Here is a 21,726-nt window from a genome sequence, read left to right as displayed (position 1 = left end):
AACGGCTCCCCTCGGCCTCTGGCACCTGCGGGCTGGGGAACAAACTCAGAGGCGGTGGGGTTTAAGGGTCGCCGTCCTCGTCGCCCCCGGCCCCGCCCGGGGCCCCTCGGAGCCCGGGGCTCCGTGGGGCCCATGTACTGCGCGAGGCCCCCGGGCACGGGGGGTGGGGGGACCCCGGGGTTTCGGGGTACTTGGACGGCGGGGCTCCCCCCCTCGGGGGCTGCTCGCCACGGCTTCAGTCGGCGGATGTTGACCACCATCTCCCGGCCCCTCTCTCCTCCCTGAATCAGCACCGTCCATGGTGAGATCTGCCGTCTCACAATCCAGGGTCCTCGCCAGTAGGTGGTCAGCTTCCCCACCTGTCCGGCACCGACGCGGGGAGTGTACAGCCACACCTCGGAGCCCGCAGTGTAGAAGGGGGGCTCCATACGGGGTCGGGCGCCCTGCTCTTGCCGCTGGTGCGCGGCCTCTCCGTGCGGGTAGGCTCGGCCCCTGGCCCCTCGCAGGGTCTCCAGCAAGTGCTCCACGGGGTGGCTCCCTTCCTCCCGTTGCGGCGGAGGAACACCGAACAGCAGATCTGCGGGCAGGCGAGACTCGCGACCAAACATCATTAGGAACGGGGTCTGTCCTGTAGAGGTGTGAACGGCGGTGGTGTAGGCGAACAGGGCATAGGGAAGGTGTTCGTCCCAGTCCTGTTGATTCGCGGCCGCCATGCGTTTAAGCTTCCCGGCCAGAGTCTGGTTCATCCTCTCTACCATCCCGTTCGCCTGGGGGTGATACGCCGTGGTTCGGTCCTTCTGGATCCCGAACTCTCGGCACAGCGCCTGAAATAGTTCGGCCTCGAATTCACTACCCTGGTCGGTAATGACTCGTTCGGGGATCCCGCACTTAAGTACGTAGTTTTCCACGAAGGCCCGGGCCACTACGAGGGCTGTTTTATCCGGGATAGCCACCGCCACGGGGTAGCGGGTGAAGTATTCCACCGCTACGAGAATATATCGGTTGCCCCGGTGGGATCGTGGAAAGGGCCCCTGCAGATCGATTCCGACCAACTGATTCGTCCGACTGACTCGGAACGGCCTCAGGGGTACCTGGTACCTCGCCGGCTTTTGCCCACACTGCTGACAGGCCCGGCAGCCCTGCACCCAGGCGGCCACATCTTGTGCCAATTTGGGCCAGAGATACTGGCGACGCAGGGTCTCTCGAGTGCGTCGTTCCCCATCGTGGCCCCCGAGTGGGTGGTCATGCACCAGCCGTAGCAGCTGGGGTCGCACCTGGGCAGGAACACAGATGCACCCCGGCTGGCCGGCCTCGGTTAACTCCCGTACCACTCCGTTCCGCACACACAACCGGGCATACAAACCGCTCCAGGGTCCTGGTAGGGCGCTCTTTTCCTCCCGCAGTGCCGCCTCCACTGCCGCCAGATCCGGATCTCGCTGCTGGGTCTGTCTCAGCTGCTCGTCGTTTAGGCCCGGGAAGGCGCAGCCGACGTCCTCCTGGATCCGTCCGATCGGGTCCCGAGCCGCGGGTCCCGCGCTTGCCGGGCGGTCGACGGGATCCTCAGTGCCACCTGTGAGGGTTTCTGTGGCGCACACTGCACTCTCTCTCACTGGGGGGGGGTCAGTGGCCGCGGCCTCTCGGGGGTCCGTTGCCCGCGGGCAGCGTCCCCCCGTGAAACACGGGCAGGCCTCCTCCGCCCTCGTCTCGGCGTACACCGTGGGTCGCCTCGACAAGGCGTCCGCGTTTGCATGCGTCCGGCCAGCCCGATACTCGATTTGCAGGTTGTACTCCTGCAACTGCGCCAACCACCGGGCCATCTGCCCCCGCGGCTCCTTGAATGTAAGAAGAAACTGCAGAGCATAATGGTCAGTGCGTACGCGACATCTCCTGCCGTACAAATACGGCCGGAACTGTTTGCATGCGAAAATCACGGCGTACAACTCTTGGCGGGTCACGCAATAGTTCAGCTCGGCCCCACTCAAGGTCCGGCTGGCGTACGCGATGACTCGTTCCGTCCCATCCTGTACCTGTGACAACACCGCGCCCAGCCCGCTGCTGCAGGCGTCGGTGTCCAAAATAAAATCGGTGGTAAAATCGGGGAAAGCGAGGGTGGGGGCGTGGGTGAGGTGGTCTTTGAGAGTGGTGAAGGCCGTCTGGCAGGCCCCCGTCCACTGGTAGGGGTGCTTAGGGGAGGTGAGTTGGGTGAGGGGGCGTGCAATCTCGCTGAATCCCTTTACAAATCGACGATAATAGGTGGCGAGCCCCAAAAATGATCTGATCTCCGTCAGATTCCTTGGCCGTGGCCACTCCACTACGGCGCGTACCTTCTCCGGATCGGTGCGCACGCCTGCCTCGCTGACGCGATGCCCGAGGTACCCCACCTCGCGTTGTGCGATGTAACACTTACGTGGCTTGAGCTTGAGATGAGCCGCTCGCAGTCGCTGGAACACCTCTCGAAGCCTGGACCAATGCTCAGACAAAGATCTACTGAACACTATCACATCGTCCAAGTAAATCAGGCACTGTTCCCACTGCAAGCCCCGCATCACCAACTCCATCAACCGCTGGAACGTCGCGGGCGCGTTAGTGAGTCCGAACGGCAACACGCGAAACTCAAACAGGCCCATCGGGGTGGTGAATGCTGTTTTTGGCCGATCCTCCTCCGTCATCTCCACCTGCCAGTAACCGGACGCCAGATCGAGGGTGGAAAAATACCGCGCTCCTGCGAGACTGTCGAAGGTGTCGTCGATGCGAGGTATGGGGAAGGCATCGCCGAGCGTGACTGCGTTTAGTTTACGGTAATCGACGCAGAACCGGGTTGACCCATCCTTTTTCGTTACTAGTACCACCGGGGCTGACCAGGGGCTCGCCGAGGGCTGAATTATGTTATCGCGAAGCATGTCCCCAACTGCCTCTTTGATTTGGGCGCGTTCGGGTGCGCCCACTCGGTACGCAGGGAGTTTGATGGGTCGGGCTGCACCGGTGTCAATTTGATGCTTAACAAGGTCGGTCCGACCCACGTCCGAGTCGTGTTCGCTGAACACGTCGGCATACTCCCGCAGTAACTCGCGCAGCCGATCGGCCTCTCCCTTAGGTAAGTCCGCCCATGGTACATGTAACGCGTCGAGCAGGGGAACGACCTCGGCTCGGGGAGTCGGGCCGACTCGCCAGGCCAGGTCCTGCTCACCCTCAGGACGACCGGGGTCCTCAGCCCAGAGTGCGAACACCGAGTCGTTAGAGTGGCGTGCGTGCAGGGGGTGTACTGTGGCTATCGGGGTGCGCCGTCGCAGTATCGCGGGGGTATTGTGGGGGTTAAACATCCGCATAAACAATCGGTCCCCATCTGCGTTTACCAACGTGGCGGATCCCACAACCCCATACCGTTTTGCCAACTCCGGGTGAGGAGTTAGCATTACCTCCCCTGATGGTCGGAGCGCGGGGTCGGTGGGGGATGTTGCCACCGGCACCAGCATCTCGGTGAGCGGGCCGATGGTGACTGCCGTCGCCAGGATAGCGGCCACAGGTGCAAAGCGGCGGCGCGTTGGTTCTCGTCCCAGGAACGGTATCCGCTCGCCGTTGCTCTCCATGGTGGCGCATCGCTGGCGGGGTTGCACGTTGAGTCCCAACCGTTCTAGGAGGTCGGTGCCTGCGATACACTCGTGACACAACGCACTCGACACGTAGAACTCCTGCGTGCACACCTGGCTGCCTATGCGGACCTCTAGGGTGGCTTTCCCCAGCAGCCCCATTCCGGCTCCGCTCGCAGTGTGCAGCGCGCGGTCCGGTGCCTGCAGGTGACGCACGTCGACCCCGATCGCGCTGCAGTGCGCTGCGCTCACGAGCGAGGCCACCGCCCCCGTGTCCAGTAGGATTCGGGTACGCACTCCGTTAACCTCCCCTTCCACCAGCGACGTGGCCCCCGTGATCCCCGCCACCAGCTCCCGCAGCCAGTCGCCAGGAGTCACCGTTTCCGTGGGCGTTGTTGCTGGAACCTGTGTGGAGATCACTCGCTCGCCATTATTCTCATTATCGTCTATTTGTATCGGGACCGCGTCGATTGCACCCCTAGTTGGTCCGCTCTCTAGGGGGCGTTGGAGTTTAACCCCCGCGTCTGTCTAGCTCGGGTGATTTCAGGACAGTCCCTCACTAGATGCCCTCGGCGATCGCACATATAACATGCCCGGGGAGGGGGGGCGGCTCCGTAGTGGGCCCCCTGCCCACTCCCTCCCCCCCCATTACGCCGCTGTCCACCCTCCGCCTCTAGTCGGGCTACCCTCCCAGATAACCCTCCTACCGTGGCGCGTAGGTCCCCCATTTCGGATCGGATGGTCTCAACGGCGGATTGCAGTTTGGTCACATTCTCACCTACGTGGGTTACCCTATCACCTACTTGGTTTATCATATCTCCCATACCTGCCTGTAACCCAGCTACCCACCCCGGAGTTGTTTCGCTGGGTCTCTGGGGCTCCCTTGCCCGTCCTCTTACTGCGATGGCGAGCTCCTCCTCCTCGTCCGAGAGTAGGCTCGTTACGGCGCACTCTCGTCCCCTCCCTCGAGGCTGCGCGCGCTCACCAGAGAGCTTCTCGCATTTACGCGCGCGCTCGACAAGTGTGGTAAAGGAGAGGCGTGCACCGTCTATATTTGGCTGCCACCACGGGGTGCGTGCCAAATATCGCTGGACCTTCCCGGTGGCGAGGCTCTCAATTACTTTCGCCTCGTGCTCCGGGTACGCAAGCTGGGTCAACATGCGTACGTCCTCGGCGTAATCTCGCAGATCCTCGCCGGGCTGGCGGCGGCGTGCCTCTAAGGCCGCCTGCGCCTCCTCCTCGTCATAGGCGCCGAAGCGCCGTTCGAGTTCGCACATTAATTTTTCCCACTGAGTTTGTGTGCTTGCGGGCAAAGCTTCCACAAAGTCAGCTGCCCGTCCATCTAAATGTATCTCTAACTGCTGCAACGCCTCCTCATCCGACCACCCATTAACCTTTTTAGCCCCCCTGATGCTGCGGGCAAACGATTTCCATGATGGAATTCCTTTGCCCGTAAATGTGCATTTGATTTTAACCTGGGTTGGGGGGCCTCTTTCCCTTGGGGGTGCGGGGGATCGTCCCGCTTCTGACACCAATATGTGGGGGTCGCTAGCCCCCGAGATCCCTCCCTCGATAATGCTAACGGCCGGGCTAGCATCATCAATCGCCCCCCCGCTGCTAAGCGAACCGCTGCTAAGTTCCTCACCTATGGCGGGGGAGCCGTCGCCCGCGGATTCCCCTCCACCGCGGGTCCGCGTAATGGGCATGGTTAATTACCGATTAGTATTCTTCCCCTCTCTACTACGATACTTCCCTTTCCTAATCGCGCGCCTGCAACCCACGCGGAGCGAACGCACGCACGCCCACACACACGCCGCTCCGCGCACTCCAACTCAACTCACGTTATACTCGCGCACCTGTATCACACACGGAGTGAACACACGCGACACCCACTCTCGCACCGCTCTGCGCAGCGCTCCCCCGAGGCGAGCCGCAGCACTACAGAATCACTGCGTACCCACGCGCAACCCGCGCGCTCAGCTCCGCGCAGCGCTCACTCACGTGGCGAACCACTGTGCACACAGCGCACCCACACGCTCACACTGCACGACAAGATCACGCGAGACCACGCTTCGCTATTAATGATTTATTATAGGCCACCTGCGAATTGATGTTGAATCAGTGAGTCGACGAGGCTGGCCTATTCCACTAAACCTGTACCTATTCCCTATTTATCGGCTTACGATACCCTACTTTACCTCCCCACTCACTGTTTGGTGCCCGCGGAGGTTCGCTGCTCTCTGCGCTAACAGCGTACCTCGATGCGTCGCACGGACGTCCGGGTCGCTGGCTGGAACTCCTGCTGGTCCGCTGGCCTGGAGAGAAGGGGCGATTTCCCCTCTCCGCTCCTCTATTTATCCTTCCTACCTCAAAGGGGATGCTGCGCTGAACAATGGGCTCGTGCACCCCAAGCCCGTGCACGGCGGTTCCCCGGGCGCTGTTGATATGCTAATCAGTGAGCGACGTTGGCGGCGTACATCCTAATTACTCCCTTACCCTTCCTAACAATGGGGCCTGTGTGGTGCCACAGCGACGGGGCCGCTCTGCCGAGCCAGGGAGCCGCCCGGCTTCCCCCACCGCACTGCCCCCAATCACCCGCCCCACATAAGCACACACCCGCACGCATCCCCCCCCCCCCCCCCCCCCATAGAGCTGGAAGGGAAGGTTACCTGATCGACCGGTTTTTATCCGAGAGACCCTTATCGGGATTAATTCTCACGGTTTCCGGCGATCAGGGAATTGGATGACCTCCCCCGTGCTACGTGGTACCGCGGCGCTGCTGCCGGCCTTAATATGGTGTGGTCGCGGCGTGGGGCATTCGGCCACCGCGGTTGAGGCGCATTTCCCCCCACACACACCCCCACGAGTCGACGGGGCAAGCAGGGGAGGCACGGGACAGCATGAATAGCGGGGTCACAGGGGCTGTTGCGCATAGTCATGGAGGGTTGGGATAATTGCGCTTGAGCGCGCAAGCCCCATTGGTAGGAAGGGTAAGGGAGTAATTAGGATTTACGCCTTGCACGCAGCACACTGATTAGCATATCAACAGCGCCTGGGGACTGCCGTGCGCGGGCTTGGGGTGCACGAGCCCATTGTTCAGCGCAGCATCCCCTTTGGGAGGTAGGGAGGATAAATAGAGGAGCGCAGAGGGGAAATCGCTCTCTTACTCCAGCGCCAGGCGACCAGACGCAGCTCGAGCCAGCGACCCGGACGTCCGTGCGACGCACCGAGGCACGCGGTTAACAGAAGGATCAGCGGACCGCCGTGGACACTTAACAGTGAGTAAGAAGGGGAATTAGAATCATAGCCGATAAATAGGGAATAGGTACAGGTTTAGTGGAATAGGCCAGCCTCGTCGACTCACTGATTCAACATCAATTCGCAGGTGGCATATAATAAATCATTAATAGCGAAGCGTGGTCTCGCGTGATCTTGTCGTGCAGTGTGAGCGTGTGGGTGCGCTGTGTGCACAGTGGTTCGCCACGTGAGTGAGCGCTGCGCGGAGCTGAGCGCGCGGGTTGCGTGTGGGAACGCGTGTGGTACTGTGTGTGCGTAAGCTCGCGGCGTGCGTAATCGGCGTACCCCAGGTGCGCGATTGTAACGTGAGCGGCCAGCGCGGCGCAGAGAAGCGCAAGAGTGAGTGCCGTACAGAGCTGTGTGTGTGGGTGTGCGCGTACGTAATTAACCATGCCTGCTACGCGGACCCGCGGTGGAGTGGAACCCTCGGGCGACGGCTCCCACACCATGGGTGAGGAACTTAGCAGCGGTTCGCTTAGCAGCGGGGGGGCGATTGATGATGCTAGCCCGGCCGTTAGCATTATCGAGGGAGGGATTTCGGGGGCTAGCGACCCCCACAAATTGGTGTCAGAAGCGGTACGGACCCCCGCGTTACCTCACGCTAAAATAAGACTAATATTTACCGGCCGGGGGGCCCCTTCGTGGAAGGCATTCGCCCGCAATCTCTTAGGGGCCAAGGAAATTAATGGATGGACGGACGCGCAGGCAGTACGTCAACTTAATATGAATCTTGATGGGCGGGCAGCCGATTTTGTAGAAGCGTTACCCGCGAGCGCACAGACACAGCTAGAGGAGCTGATGCGCCGACTCGATCAGCGTTTTGGCACGCGTGACGAGGAGGAAGCAAAATCGGCCTTAGAGGCGCGCCGGCGCCAACCTGGCGAAGATCTACGTGATTACGCCGAGGATGTGCGTGAGTTAACAAAGATCGCACGCCCGGGGTACGCAACTGATGTTATTGAGGAACTGGCCGCCGAGAAAATCCAGCGGTACCTGTCTCGCACGGCGTGGTGGCAGCCAGACATGAGCTGCCCACGTCTTCCGTTTAACACCCTTGTCGAGCGCGCACGTAAGTGTGAAAGAATTCACAGCGAACGCGCGCAGCTCCGGGGGCTGGGACGAGAGCGCGCCATTGCGAGCCTGCTCTCGGAAGACGAGGAGGAGGGACAGGAGCTCGCGAGGACGGTAAGGGGCCGGGAAAGAGAGCCACAGAGACCCAACGAGACGACCCCGGGGTGGGTAGCCGGGTTACAGGCCGGCATGAGAGATATGATAACCCAAGTAGGTGAAAGGGTAACCCAGGTACGCGAGGAAGCAAATAAAAATATGACCAAACTGCAATCCTCCGTTGAGACCATCCGATCCGAAATGGGGGACCTACGCGCCACGGTGGGAGGGTTATCTGGGAGGGTAGCCCGACTAGAGGCGGAGGGTGGACAGCGGCGTAATGGGGGGGGAGGGAGCGGACAGGGGACCCGCTACGGAACCGCCCCCCCTCCCCGGGCATGTTATATGTGCGATCGCCGAGGGCATCTAGTGAGGGACTGTCCTGAAATCACCCGAGCGAGACAGACGCGGGGGGTTAAACTCCAACGCCCCCTAGAGAGCGGACCAACTAGGGGTGCAATCGACGCGGTCCCGATACAAATGGACGATAATGAGAATAATGGCGAGCGAGTGATCTCCACACAGGTTCCAGCAACAACGCCCACAGAAACGGTGACTCCTGGCGACTGGCTGCGGGAGCTGGTGGCGGGGATCACGGGGGCCACGTCGCTGGTGGAAGGGGAGGTTAACGGAGTGCGTACCCGAATCCTGCTGGACACGGGGGCGGTGGCCTCGCTCGTGAGCGCAGCGCACTGCAGCGCGATCGGGGTCGACGTGCGTCACCTGCAGGCACCGGACCGCGCGCTGCACACTGCGAGCGGAGCCGGAATGGGGCTGCTGGGGAGAGCCACCCTAGAGGTCCGCATAGGCAGTCAGGTGTGCACCCAGGAGTTCTACGTGTCGAGTGCGTTGTGTCACGAGTGTATCGCAGGTACCGACCTCTTAGAACGGCTGGGACTCAACGTGCAACCCCGCCAGCGATGCGCCACCATGGAGAGCAACGGCGAGCGGATACCGTTCCTGGGACGAGAACCGACGCGCCGCCGCTTTGCACCTGTGGCCGCTATCCTGACGACGGCAGTCACCATCGGCCCGCTCACCGAGATGCTGGTGCCGGTGGCAACATCCCCCACCGACCCCGCGCTCCGACCATCAGGGGAGGTAATGCTAACTCCTCACCCGGAGTTGGCAAAACGGTATGGGGTTGTGGGATCCGCCACGTTGGTAAACGCAGATGGGGACCGATTGTTTATGCGGATGTTTAACCCCCACAATACCCCCGCGATACTGCGACGGCGCACCCCGATAGCCACAGTACACCCCCTGCACGCACGCCACTCTAACGACTCGGTGTTCGCACTCTGGGCTGAGGACCCCGGTCGTCCTGAGGGTGAGCAGGACCTGGCCTGGCGAGTCGGCCCGACTCCCCGAGCCGAGGTCGTTCCCCTGCTCGACGCGTTACATGTACCATGGGCGGACTTACCTAAGGGAGAGGCCGATCGGCTGCGCGAGTTACTGCGGGAGTATGCCGACGTGTTCAGCGAACACGACTCGGACGTGGGTCGGACCGACCTTGTTAAGCATCAAATTGACACCGGTGCAGCCCGACCCATCAAACTCCCTGCGTACCGAGTGGGCGCACCCGAACGCGCCCAAATCAAAGAGGCAGTTGGGGACATGCTTCGCGATAACATAATTCAGCCCTCGGCGAGCCCCTGGTCAGCCCCGGTGGTACTAGTAACGAAAAAGGATGGGTCAACCCGATTCTGCGTCGATTACCGTAAACTAAACGCAGTCACGCTCGGCGATGCCTTCCCCATACCTCGCATCGACGACACCTTCGACAGTCTCGCAGGAGCGCGGTATTTTTCCACCCTCGATCTGGCGTCCGGTTACTGGCAGGTGGAGATGACGGAGGAGGATCGGCCAAAAACAGCATTCACCACCCCGATGGGCCTGTTTGAGTTTCGAGTGTTGCCGTTCGGACTCACTAACGCGCCCGCGACGTTCCAGCGGTTGATGGAGTTGGTGATGCGGGGCTTGCAGTGGGAACAGTGCCTGATTTACTTGGACGATGTGATAGTGTTCAGTAGATCTTTGTCTGAGCATTGGTCCAGGCTTCGAGAGGTGTTCCAGCGGCTGCGAGCGGCTCATCTCAAGCTCAAGCCACGTAAGTGTTACATCGCACAACGCGAGGTGGGGTACCTCGGGCATCGCGTCAGCGAGGCAGGCGTGCGCACCGATCCGGAGAAGGTACGCGCCGTAGTGGAGTGGCCACGGCCAAGGAATCTGACGGAGATCAGATCATTTTTGGGGCTCGCCACCTATTATCGTCGCTTTGTAAAGGGATTCAGCGAGATTGCACGCCCCCTCACCCAACTCACCTCCCCTAAGCACCCCTACCAGTGGACGGGGGCCTGCCAGACGGCCTTCACCACTCTCAAAGACCACCTCACCCACGCCCCCACCCTCGCTTTCCCCGATTTTACCACCGATTTTATTTTGGACACCGACGCCTGCAGCAGCGGGCTGGGCGCGGTGTTGTCACAGGTACAGGATGGGGCGGAACGAGTCATCGCGTACGCCAGCCGGACCTTGAGTGGGGCCGAGCTGAACTATTGCGTGACCCGCCAAGAGTTGTACGCCGTGATTTTCGCATGCAAACAGTTCCGACCGTATTTGTACGGCAGGAGATGTCGCGTACGCACTGACCATTATGCTCTGCAGTTTCTTCTTACATTCAAGGAGCCGCGGGGGCAGATGGCCCGGTGGTTGGCGCAGTTGCAGGAGTACAACCTGCAAATCGAGTATCGGGCTGGCCGGACGCATGCAAACGCGGACGCCTTATCGAGGCGACCCACGGTGTACGCCGAGACGAGGGCGGAGGAGGCCTGCCCGTGTTTCACGGGGGGACGCTGCCGGCAGGCAACGGACCCCCGAGAGGCCGCGGCCACTGACCCCCCCCCAGCGAGGGAGAGTGCAGTGTGCGCCACAGAAACCCTCACAGGTGGCACTGAGGATCCCGTCGACCGCCCGGCAAGCGCGGGACCCGCGGCTCGGGACCCGATCGGACGGATCCAGGAGGACGTCGGCTGCGCCTTCCCGGGCCTAAACGACGAGCAGCTGAGACAGACCCAGCAGCGAGATCCGGATCTGGCGGCAGTGGAGGCGGCACTGCGGGAGGAAAAGAGCGCCCTACCAGGACCCTGGAGCGGTTTGTATGCCCGGTTGTGTGTGCGGAACGGAGTGGTACGGGAGTTAACCGAGGCCGGCCAGCCGGGGGGCATCTGTGTTCCTGCCCAGGTGCGACCCCAGCTGCTACGGCTGGTGCATGACCACCCACTCGGGGGCCATGATGGGGAACGGCGCACCCGCGTGTGGTACTGTGTGTGCGTAAGCTCGCGGCGTGCGTAATCGGCGTACCCCAGGTGCGCGATTGTAACGTGAGCGGCCAGCGCGGCGCAGAGAAGCGCAAGAGTGAGTGCCGTACAGAGCTGTGTGTGTGGGTGTGCGCGTACGTAATTAACCATGCCTGCTACGCGGACCCGCGGTGGAGTGGAACCCTCGGGCGACGGCTCCCACACCATGGGTGAGGAACTTAGCAGCGGTTCGCTTAGCAGCGGGGGGGCGATTGATGATGCTAGCCCGGCCGTTAGCATTATCGAGGGAGGGATTTCGGGGGCTAGCGACCCCCACACCTGCGCGCTCCAGCGCAATTATCCCAACCCCCCATGACTATGCGCAACAGCCCCTGTGACCCCGCTATTCATGCTGTCCCGTGCCTCCCCTGCTTGCCCCGTCGACCCGTGGGAGTGTGTGTGGGGGGAAATGCGCCTCAACCGCGGTGGCCGAATGCCCCACGCCGCGACCACACAATATTAAGGCCGGCCGCGGCGCCGCGGTGCCACGTAGCACGGGGGGGTCATCCAATTCCCTGATCGCCGGAAACCGTGAGAATTAATCCCGATAAGGGTCTCTCGGATAAAAACCGGTCGATCAGGTGACCTTCCCTTCCAGCTCTATGGGGGGGGGAAATGCGTGCGGGTGTGTGCTTATGTGGGGCGGGTGATGGGGGGCAGTGCGGTGGGGGAAGCCGGGCGGCTCCCTGGTTCGGCAGAGCGGCCCCGTCGTTGTGGCACCACAGAACGAATGATTATTGCATTCGTTCTAAATTTGTAGCTTTCGTGACTGCAATGATTCATACTCTTAGGTTTTTTCGGTAAAGTCACGTAGGTAAAACAATAATAAATAACTAAAACAATATAAATAATAAAATAACAAATCAGGGGGGAAGAGGGGGGCTTATCTGAATGTGGTTGCCGGGAAGTGGCGGGGGTGTCGGGGCTAAAAGAGAACAAATGAGCACATCAGCTCAGGGTTGTGGCCGGTGTTAGCTGATAGTAAGCATAAAAGTACTGGTAAACGCTGGGGATGTTAACACTCGGTAAAGTATAATATTACCTGTCAAATAAGATGGTACAAATATGTGTAGTTAAATATTTTTTACATGGTTAATAACATCTTTCCAATGATTACTCATTCGTGTTACTTAGTGCAGTAAATACGTGTTACTTATTGCAGTAAAAACAACTCATCGCATGAACCATCCTGCGCTCCTAGAATATCAACTCTGTCAATGCATTAAACGTAAGATTATATATTTTCTTTAAACATTCGACTGCGGAGTCACTTGAGTTGAATTTGAGTGGTGATGATTGTGCACCGTGCCTCGATCTTGTTCAAAGCGCGCGACCCTTCTGCAGTGCGTGACCTACTCACCTCTTGCCACGTAAAATGTTAAACTTTCTATTTAATGTCGGTTAATTTTGAGTAATTTTCTTCAGTTTGTTGTCCATCTGAAAATCCATATATTTATTCATTTCAAAGTTCGATTAAAACGTCCAGTTAAAAGTTCGGTGACAAGGGACGATTGACATGGCGCGCAGTCCTCACCATAGCGCGAGAGGAGGAATCGCGAGCGCGCGAGGCAAAACTTAAATAGAAAATATTTCGTTGGAATTAAATGAGTAGTATGTTTAAGCATCTTGTCTTGCAAAAAATTCGAGTGCGTTTTAAATAGTGTTCATCAGTAACACTTTTGAAAACCGACAATCATCATATCTTGCCCTGACCGAACAATGTTGTGGTGCCACAACGACGGGGCCGCTCTGCCGAACCAGGGAGCCGCCCGGCTTCCCCCACCGCACTGCCCCCCATCACCCGCCCCACATAAGCACACACCCGCACGCATTTCCCCCCCCCATAGAGCTGGAAGGGAAGGTCACCTGATCGACCGGTTTTTATCCGAGAGACCCTTATCGGGATTAATTCTCACGGTTTCCGGCGATCAGGGAATTGGATGACCCCCCCGTGCTACGTGGCGCCGCGGCGCCGCGGCCGGCCTTAATATGGTGTGGTCGCGGCGTGGGGCATTCGGCCACCGCGGTTGAGGCGCATTTACCCCCCACACACACTCCCACGGGTCGACGGGGCAAGCAGGGGAGGCACGGGACAGCATGAATAGCGGGGTCACAGGGGCTGTTGCGCATAGTCATGGGGGGTTGGGATAATTGCGCTGGAGCGCGCAGGCCCCATTGTTAGGAAGGGTAAGGGAGTAATTAGGATGTACGCCGCCAACGTCGCTCACTGATTAGCATATCAACAGCGCCCGGGGAACCGCCGTGCACGGGCTTGGGGTGCACGAGCCCATTGTTCAGCGCAGCATCCCCTTTGAGGTAGGGAGGATAAATAGAGGAGCGGAGAGGGGAAATCGCCCCTTCTCTCCAGGCCAGCGGACCAGCAGGAGTTCCAGCCAGCGACCCGGACGTCCGTGCGACGCATCGAGGTACGCTGTTAGCGCAGAGAGCAGCGAACCTCCGCGGGCACCAAACAGTGAGTGGGGAGGTAAAGTAGGGTATCGTAAGCCGATTAATAGGGAATAGGTACAGGTTTAGTGGAATAGGCCAGCCTCGTCGACTCACTGATTCAACATCAATTCGCAGGTGGCCTATAATAAATCATTAATAGCGAAGCGTGGTCTCGCGTGATCTTGTCGTGCAGTGTGAGCGTGTGGGTGCGCTGTGTGCACAGTGGTTCGCCACGTGAGTGAGTGTGGTACCACAACGACGGGGCCGCTCTGCCGAACCAGGGAGCCGCCCGGCTTCCCCCACCGCACTGCCCCCCATCACCCGCCCCACATAAGCACACATCCGCACGCATCCCCCTCCCCCCCCCCCATAGAGCTGGAAGGGAAGGTCACCTGATCGACCGGTTTTTATCCGAGAGACCCTTATCGGGATTAATTCTCACGGTTTCCGGCGATCAGGGAATTGGATGACCTCCCCGTGCTACGTGGCACCGCGGCGCTGCGGCCGGCCTTAATATGGTGAGGTCGCGGCGTGGGGCATTCGGCCACCGCGGTTGAGGCGCATTTCCCCCCACACACACCCCCACGAGTCGACGGGGCAAGCAGGGGAGGCACGGGACAGCATGAATAGCGGGCTCACAGGGGCTGTTGCGCATAGTCATGGAGGGTTGGGATAATTGCGCTTGAGCGCGCAGGCCCCATTGTTAGGGAGGGTAAGGGAGTAATTAGGATTTACGCCTTGCACGCAGCACACTGATTAGCATATCAACAGCACCCGGGAACCGCCGTGCGCGGGCTTGGGGTGCACGAGCCCATTGTTCAGCGCAGCATCCCCTTTGAGGTAGGGAGGATAAATAGAGGAGCGGAGAGGGGAAATGGCCCCTTCTCTCCAGGCCAGCGGACCAGCAGGAGTTCCAGCCAGCGACCCGGACGTCCGTGCGACGCATCGAGGTACGCTGTTAGCGCAGAAAGCAGCGAACCTCCGCGGGCACCAAACAGTGAGTGGGGAGGTGAAGTAGGGTATCGTAAGCCGATAAATAGGGAATAGGTACAGGTTTAGTGGAATAGGCCAGCCTCGTCGACTCACTGATTCAACATCAATTCGCAGGTGGCATATAATAAATCATTAATAGCGAAGCGTGGTCTCGCGTGATCTTGTCGTGCAGTGTGAGCGTGTGGGTGCGCTGTGTGCACAGTGGTTCGCCACGTGAGTGAGCGCTGCGCGCGGGTTGCGCGTGGGTACGCAGTGATTCTGTAGTGCTGCGGCTCGCCTCGGGGGAGCGCTGCGCAGAGCGGTGCGAGAGTGGGTGTCGCGTGTGTTCACTCCGTGTGTGATACAGGTGCGCGAGTATAACGTGAGTTGAGTTGGAGTGCGCGGAGCGGCGTGTGTGTGGGCGTGCGTGCGTTCGCTCCGCGTGGGTTGCAGGCGCGCGATTAGGAAAGGGAAGTATCGTAGTAGAGAGGGGCAGAATACTAATCGGTGATTAACCATGCCCATTACGCGGACCCGCGGTGGAGGGGAATCCGCGGGCGACGGCTCCCACACCATAGGTGAGGAACTTAGCAGCGGTTCGCTTAGCAGCGGGGGGGCGATTGATGATGCTAGCCCGGCCGTTAGCATTATCGAGGGAGGGATCTCGGGGGCTAGCGACCCCCGCAAATTGGTGTCGGAAGCGGTACGGACCCCCGCGTTACCTCACGCTAAAATAAGACTAATATTTACCGGCCGGGGGGCCCCTTCGTGGAAGGCATTCGCCCGCAATCTCTTAGGGGCCAAGGAAATTAATGGATGGACGGACGCGCAGGCAGTACGTCAACTTAATATGAATCTTGATGGGCGGGCAGCCGATTTTGTAGAAGCGTTACCCGCGAGCGCACAGACACAGCTAGAGGAGCTGATGCGCCGACTCGATCAGCGTTTTGGCACGCGTGACGAGGAGGAAGCAAAATCGGCCTTAGAGGCGCGCCGTCGCCAACCTGGCGAAGATCTACGTGATTACGCCGAGGATGTGCGCGAGTTAACAAAGATCGCACGCCCGGGGTACGCAACTGATGTTATTGAGGAACTGGCCGCCGAGAAAATCCAGCGGTACCTGTCTCGCACGGCGTGGTGGCAGCCAGACATGAGCTGCCCACGTCTTCCCTTTAACACCCTTGTCGAGCGCGCACGTAAGTGTGAAAGAATTCACAGCGAACGCGCGCAGCTCCGGGGGCTGGGACGAGAGCGCGCCATTGCGAGCCTGCTCTCGGAAGACGAGGAGGAGGAACAGGAGCTCGCGAGGACGGTAAGGGGCCGGGAAAGAGAGCCTCCAGTGTCCCGCGAGACAACCCCGGGATGGGTAGCCGGGTTACAGGCTGGCATGGGAGATATGATAACCCAAGTAGACGATAAAATGAGCCGAAATATGGCCAAGCTACAGTCTACCATTGAGACGGAGATGGGGGAACTACGCTCGACCGTAGGGGGGCTGGCCGGGAGAGTGTCCCAATTAGAGTCCGATTTGGGACAACTGCGTACTGGAGGAGGGAGAGGGAGTGGGCAGAGAGCCCATTACGGAGCCGCCACCCCTCCCCGGGCATGTTATATGTGCGATCGCCGAGGGCATCTAGTGAGGGACTGTCCTCAGGTCGCCCGAGCTAGACAAGAGCTAAGGTCAAACACTAAGGCCCCCCTAGAGAGGGGACCACCGGGGGGTGAAATCGACGTAGCCCCGACACAAACAAGCTGTGAGAATAATGGCGAGCGAGTGATCTCCACACAGGTTCCAGCAACAACGCCCACAGAAACGGTGACTCCTGGCGACTGGCTGCGGGAGCTGGTGGCGGGAATCACGGGGGCCACGTCGCTGGTGGAAGGGGAGGTAAACGGAGTGCGTACCCGAATCCTGCTGGACACGGGGGCGGTGGCCTCGCTCGTGAGCGCAGCGCACTGCAGCGCGATCGGGGTCGACGTGCGTCACCTGCAGGCCCCGGACCGCGCGCTGCACACAGCGAGTGGAGCCGGAATGGGGCTGCTGGGGAGAGCCACCCTAGAGGTCCGCATAGGCAGCCAGGTGTGCACGCAGGAGTTCTACGTGTCGAGTGCGTTGTGTCACGAGTGTATCGCAGGCACCGACCTCCTAGAACGGTTGGGACTCAACGTGCAACCCTGCCAGCGATGCGCCACCATGGAGAGCAATGGCGAGCGGACCAACGCGCCGCCGCTTTGCACCTGTGGCCGCTATCCTGGCGACGGCCGTCACCATCGGCCCGCTCACCGAGATGCTGGTGCCGGTGGCAACATCCCCCACCGACCCCGCGCTCCGACCATCAGGGGAGGTAATGCTAACTCCTCACCCGGAGTTGGCAAAACGGTATGGGGTTGTGGGATCCGCCACGTTGGTAAACGCAGATGGGGACCGATTGTTTATGCGGATGTTTAACCCCCACCATACCCCAGCGATACTGCGACGGCGCACCCCGATAGCCACAGTACACCCCCTGCACGCACGCCACTCTAACGACTCGGTGTTCGCACTCTGGGCTGAGGACCCCGGGCGTCCTGAGGGTGACCAGGACCTGGCCTGGCGAGTCGGCCCGACTCCCCGAGCCGAGGTCGTTCCCCTGCTCGACGCGTTACATGTACCATGGGCGGATTTACCTAAGGGAGAGGCCGATCGGCTGCGCGAGTTACTGCGGGAGTATGCCGACGTATTCAGTGAACACGACTCGGACGTGGGTCGGACCGATCTTGTTAAGCACCAAATTGACACCGGTGCAGCCCGACCCATCAAACTCCCTGCGTACCGAGTGGGCGCACCCGAACGCGCCCAAATCAAAGAGGCAGTTGGGGACATGCTTCGCGATAACATAATTCAGCCCTCGGCGAGCCCCTGGTCAGCCCCGGTGGTACTAGTAACGAAAAAGGATGGGTCAACCCGGTTCTGCGTCGATTACCGTAAACTAAACGCAGTCACGCTCGGCGATGCCTTCCCCATACCCTGCATCGACGACACCTTCGACAGTCTCGCAGGAGCGCGGTATTTTTCCACCCTCGATCTGGCGTCCGGTTACTGGCAGGTGGAGATGACGGAGGAGGATCGGCCAAAAACAGCATTCACCACCCCGATGGGCCTATTTGAGTTTCGAGTGTTGCCGTTCGGACTCGCTAACGCGCCCGCGACGTTCCAGCGGTTGATGGAGTTGGTGATGCGGGGCTTGCAGTGGGAACAGTGCCTGATTTACATGGACGATGTGATAGTGTTCAGTAGATCTTTGTCTGAGCATTGGTCCAGGCTTCGAGAGGTGTTCCAGCGACTGCGAGCGGCTCATCTCAAGCTCAAGCCACGTAAGTGTTACATGGCACAACGCGAGGTGGGGTACCTCGGGCATCGCGTCAGCGAGGCAGGCGTGCACACCGATCCGGAGAAGGTACGCGCCGTAGTGGAGTGGCCACGGCCAAGGAATCTGACGGAGATCAGATCATTTTTGGGGCTCGCCACCTATTATCGTCGATTTGTAAAGGGATTCAGCGAGATTGCACGCCCCCTCACCCAACTCACCTCCCCTAAGCACCCCTATCAGTGGACGGGGGCCTGCCAGACGGCCTTCACCACTCTCAAAGATCACCTCACCCACGCCCCCACCCTCGCTTTCCCCGATTTTACCACCGATTTTATTTTGGACACCGACGCCTGCAGCAGCGGGCTGGGCGCGGTGTTGTCACAGGTACAGGATGGGACGGAACGAGTCATCGCGTACGCCAGCCGGACCTTGAGTGGGGCCGAGCTGAACTATTGCGTGACCCGCCAAGAGTTGTACGCCGTGATTTTCGCATGCAAACAGTTCCGGCCGTATTTGTACGGCAGGAGATGTCGCGTACGCACTGACCATTATGCTCTGCAGTTTCTTCTTACATTCAAGGAGCCGCGGGGGCAGATGGCCCGGTGGTTGGCGCAGTTGCAGGAGTACAACCTGCAAATCGAGTATCGGGCTGGCCGGACGCATGCAAACGCGGACGCCTTGTCGAGGCGACCCACGGTGTACGCCGAGACGAGGGCGGAGGAGGCCTGCCCGTGTTTCACGGGGGGACGCTGCCGGCAGGCAACGGACCCCCGAGAAGCCGCGGCCACTGACCCCCCCCCAGCGAGAGAGAGTGCAGTGTGCGCCACAGAGACCTTCACAGGTGGCACCGAGGATCCCGTCGACCGCCCGGCAAGCGCGGGACCCGCGGCTCGGGACCCGATCGGACGGATCCAGGAGGACGTCGGCTGCGCCTTCCCGGGCCTAAACGACGAGCAGCTGAGACAGACCCAGCAGCGAGATCCGGATCTGGCGGCAGTGGAGGCGGCACTGAGGGAGGAAAAGAGCGCCCTACCAGGACCCTGGAGCGGTTTGTATGCCCGGTTGTGTGTAGAAAACGGGGTGGTGAGGGAACTGGCCGACGCTGGGCAGCCGGGGTGCATCTGCGTTCCCGCCCATGTGCGACCCCAACTACTACGACTGGTACACGACCACCCGCTCGGGGGCCATGATGGGGAACGGCGCACCCGGGAGACTCTGCGTCGCCAGTATCTCTGGCCTAAATTGGCGCAAGATGTGGCCGCCTGGGTGCAGGGCTGCCGGGCCTGTCAGCAGTGTGGGCAAAAGCCGGCGAGGTACCAGGTACCCCTGAGGCCGTTCCGAGTCAGTCGGACGAATCAGTTGGTCGGAATCGACCTGCAGGGGCCCTTTCCACGATCCCACCGGGGCAACCGATATATTCTCGTAGCGGTGGAGTACTTCACCCGCTACCCCGTGGCGGTGGCTATCCCGGATAAAACAGCCCTCGTAGTGGCCCGGGCCTTCGTGGAAAACTACGTACTTAAGTGCGGGATCCCCGAACGAGTCATTACCGACCAGGGTAGTGAATTCGAGGCCGAACTATTTCAGGCGCTGTGCCGAGAGTTCGGGATCCAGAAGGACCGAACCACGGCGTATCACCCCCAGGCGAACGGGATGGTAGAGAGGATGAACCAGACTCTGGCCGGGAAGCTTAAACGCATGGCGGCCGCGAATCAACAGGACTGGGACGAACACCTTCCCTATGCCCTGTTCGCCTACACCACCGCCGTTCACACCTCTACAGGACAGACCCCGTTCCTAATGATGTTTGGTCGCGAGTCTCGCCTGCCCGCAGATCTGCTGTTCGGTGTCCCTCCGCCGCAACGGGAGGAAGGGAGCCACCCCGTGGAGCACTTGCTGGAGACCCTGCGAGGGGCCAGGGGCCGAGCCTACCCGCACGGAGAGGCCGCGCACCAGCGGCAAGAGCAGGGCGCCCGACCCCGTATGGAGCCCCCCTTCTACACTGCGGGCTCCGAGGTGTGGCTGTACACTCCCCGCGTCGGTGCCGGACAGGTGGGGAAGCTGACCACCTACTGGCGAGGACCCTGGATTGTGAGACGGCAGATCTCACCATGGACGGTGCTGATTCAGGGAGGAGAGAGGGGCCGGGAGATGGTGGTCAACATCCGCCGACTGAAGCCGTGGCGAGCAGCCCCCGAGGGGGGGAGCCCCGCCGTCCAAGTACCCCGAAACCCCGGGGTCCCCCCACCCCCCGTGCCCGGGGGCCTCGCGCAGTATATGGGCCCCACGGAGCCCCGGGCTCCGAGGGGCCCCGGGCGGGGCCGGGGGCGACGAGGACGGCGACCCTTAAACCCCACCGCCTCTGAGTTTGTTCCCCAGCCCGCAGGTGCCAGGGGCCGAGGGGAGCCGTTGGAATGGAGGAGGAGACCACCGCCGGAGCCCCAGGAGACGGAGCCGCCACCCCCGAGGCCAGCCACAAGGGCCGGGCGAATCCCGCGGACCCCGCGGCGATACCTCGTGGGGGCAACCCAGGCGAGGTGCTCCAGTCAACCCGGGACGGGGACTGGCACCCCGGGGGGCTATGTGGTGCCACAACGACGGGGCCGCTCTGCCGAACCAGGGAGCCGCCCGGCTTCCCCCACCGCACTGCCCCCCATCACCCGCCCCACATAAGCACACATCCGCACGCATCCCCCCCCCCCCCCCCCCCCCCATAGAGCTGGAAGGGAAGGTCACCTGATCGACCGGTTTTTATCCGAGAGACCCTTATCGGGATTAATTCTCACGGTTTCCGGCGATCAGGGAATTGGATGACCTCCCCGTGCTACGTGGCACCGCGGCGCTGCGGCCGGCCTTAATATGGTGAGGTCGCGGCGTGGGGCATTCGGCCACCGCGGTTGAGGCGCATTTCCCCCCACACACACCCCCACGAGTCGACGGGGCAAGCAGGGGAGGCACGGGACAGCATGAATAGCGGGCTCACAGGGGCTGTTGCGCATAGTCATGGAGGGTTGGGATAATTGCGCTTGAGCGCGCAGGCCCCATTGTTAGGGAGGGTAAGGGAGTAATTAGGATTTACGCCTTGCACGCAGCACACTGATTAGCATATCAACAGCGCCCGGGAACCGCCGTGCGCGGGCTTGGGGTGCACGAGCCCATTGTTCAGCGCAGCATCCCCTTTGAGGTAGGGAGGATAAATAGAGGAGCGGAGAGGGGAAATGGCCCCTTCTCTCCAGGCCAGCAGACCAGCAGGAGTTCCAGCCAGCGACCCGGACGTCCGTGCGACGCATCGAGGTACGCTGTTAGCGCAGAAAGCAGCGAACCTCCGCGGGCACCAAACAGTGAGTGGGGAGGTGAAGTAGGGTATCGTAAGCCGATAAATAGGGAATAGGTACAGGTTTAGTGGAATAGGCCAGCCTCGTCGACTCACTGATTCAACATCAATTCGCAGGTGGCATATAATAAATCATTAATAGCGAAGCGTGGTCTCGCGTGATCTTGTCGTGCAGTGTGAGCGTGTGGGTGCGCTGTGTGCACAGTGGTTCG

Source organism: Lethenteron reissneri, chromosome 66 (genome assembly GCF_015708825.2).
Source record: "Lethenteron reissneri isolate LAM-NWPU_2019-01 chromosome 66, ASM1570882v1, whole genome shotgun sequence".
Taxonomy (NCBI): Eukaryota; Metazoa; Chordata; class Hyperoartia; order Petromyzontiformes; family Petromyzontidae; genus Lethenteron; species Lethenteron reissneri.
The sequence above is the reverse complement of the archived record's forward strand: the minus strand, read 5'-3'. Positions refer to the sequence as shown.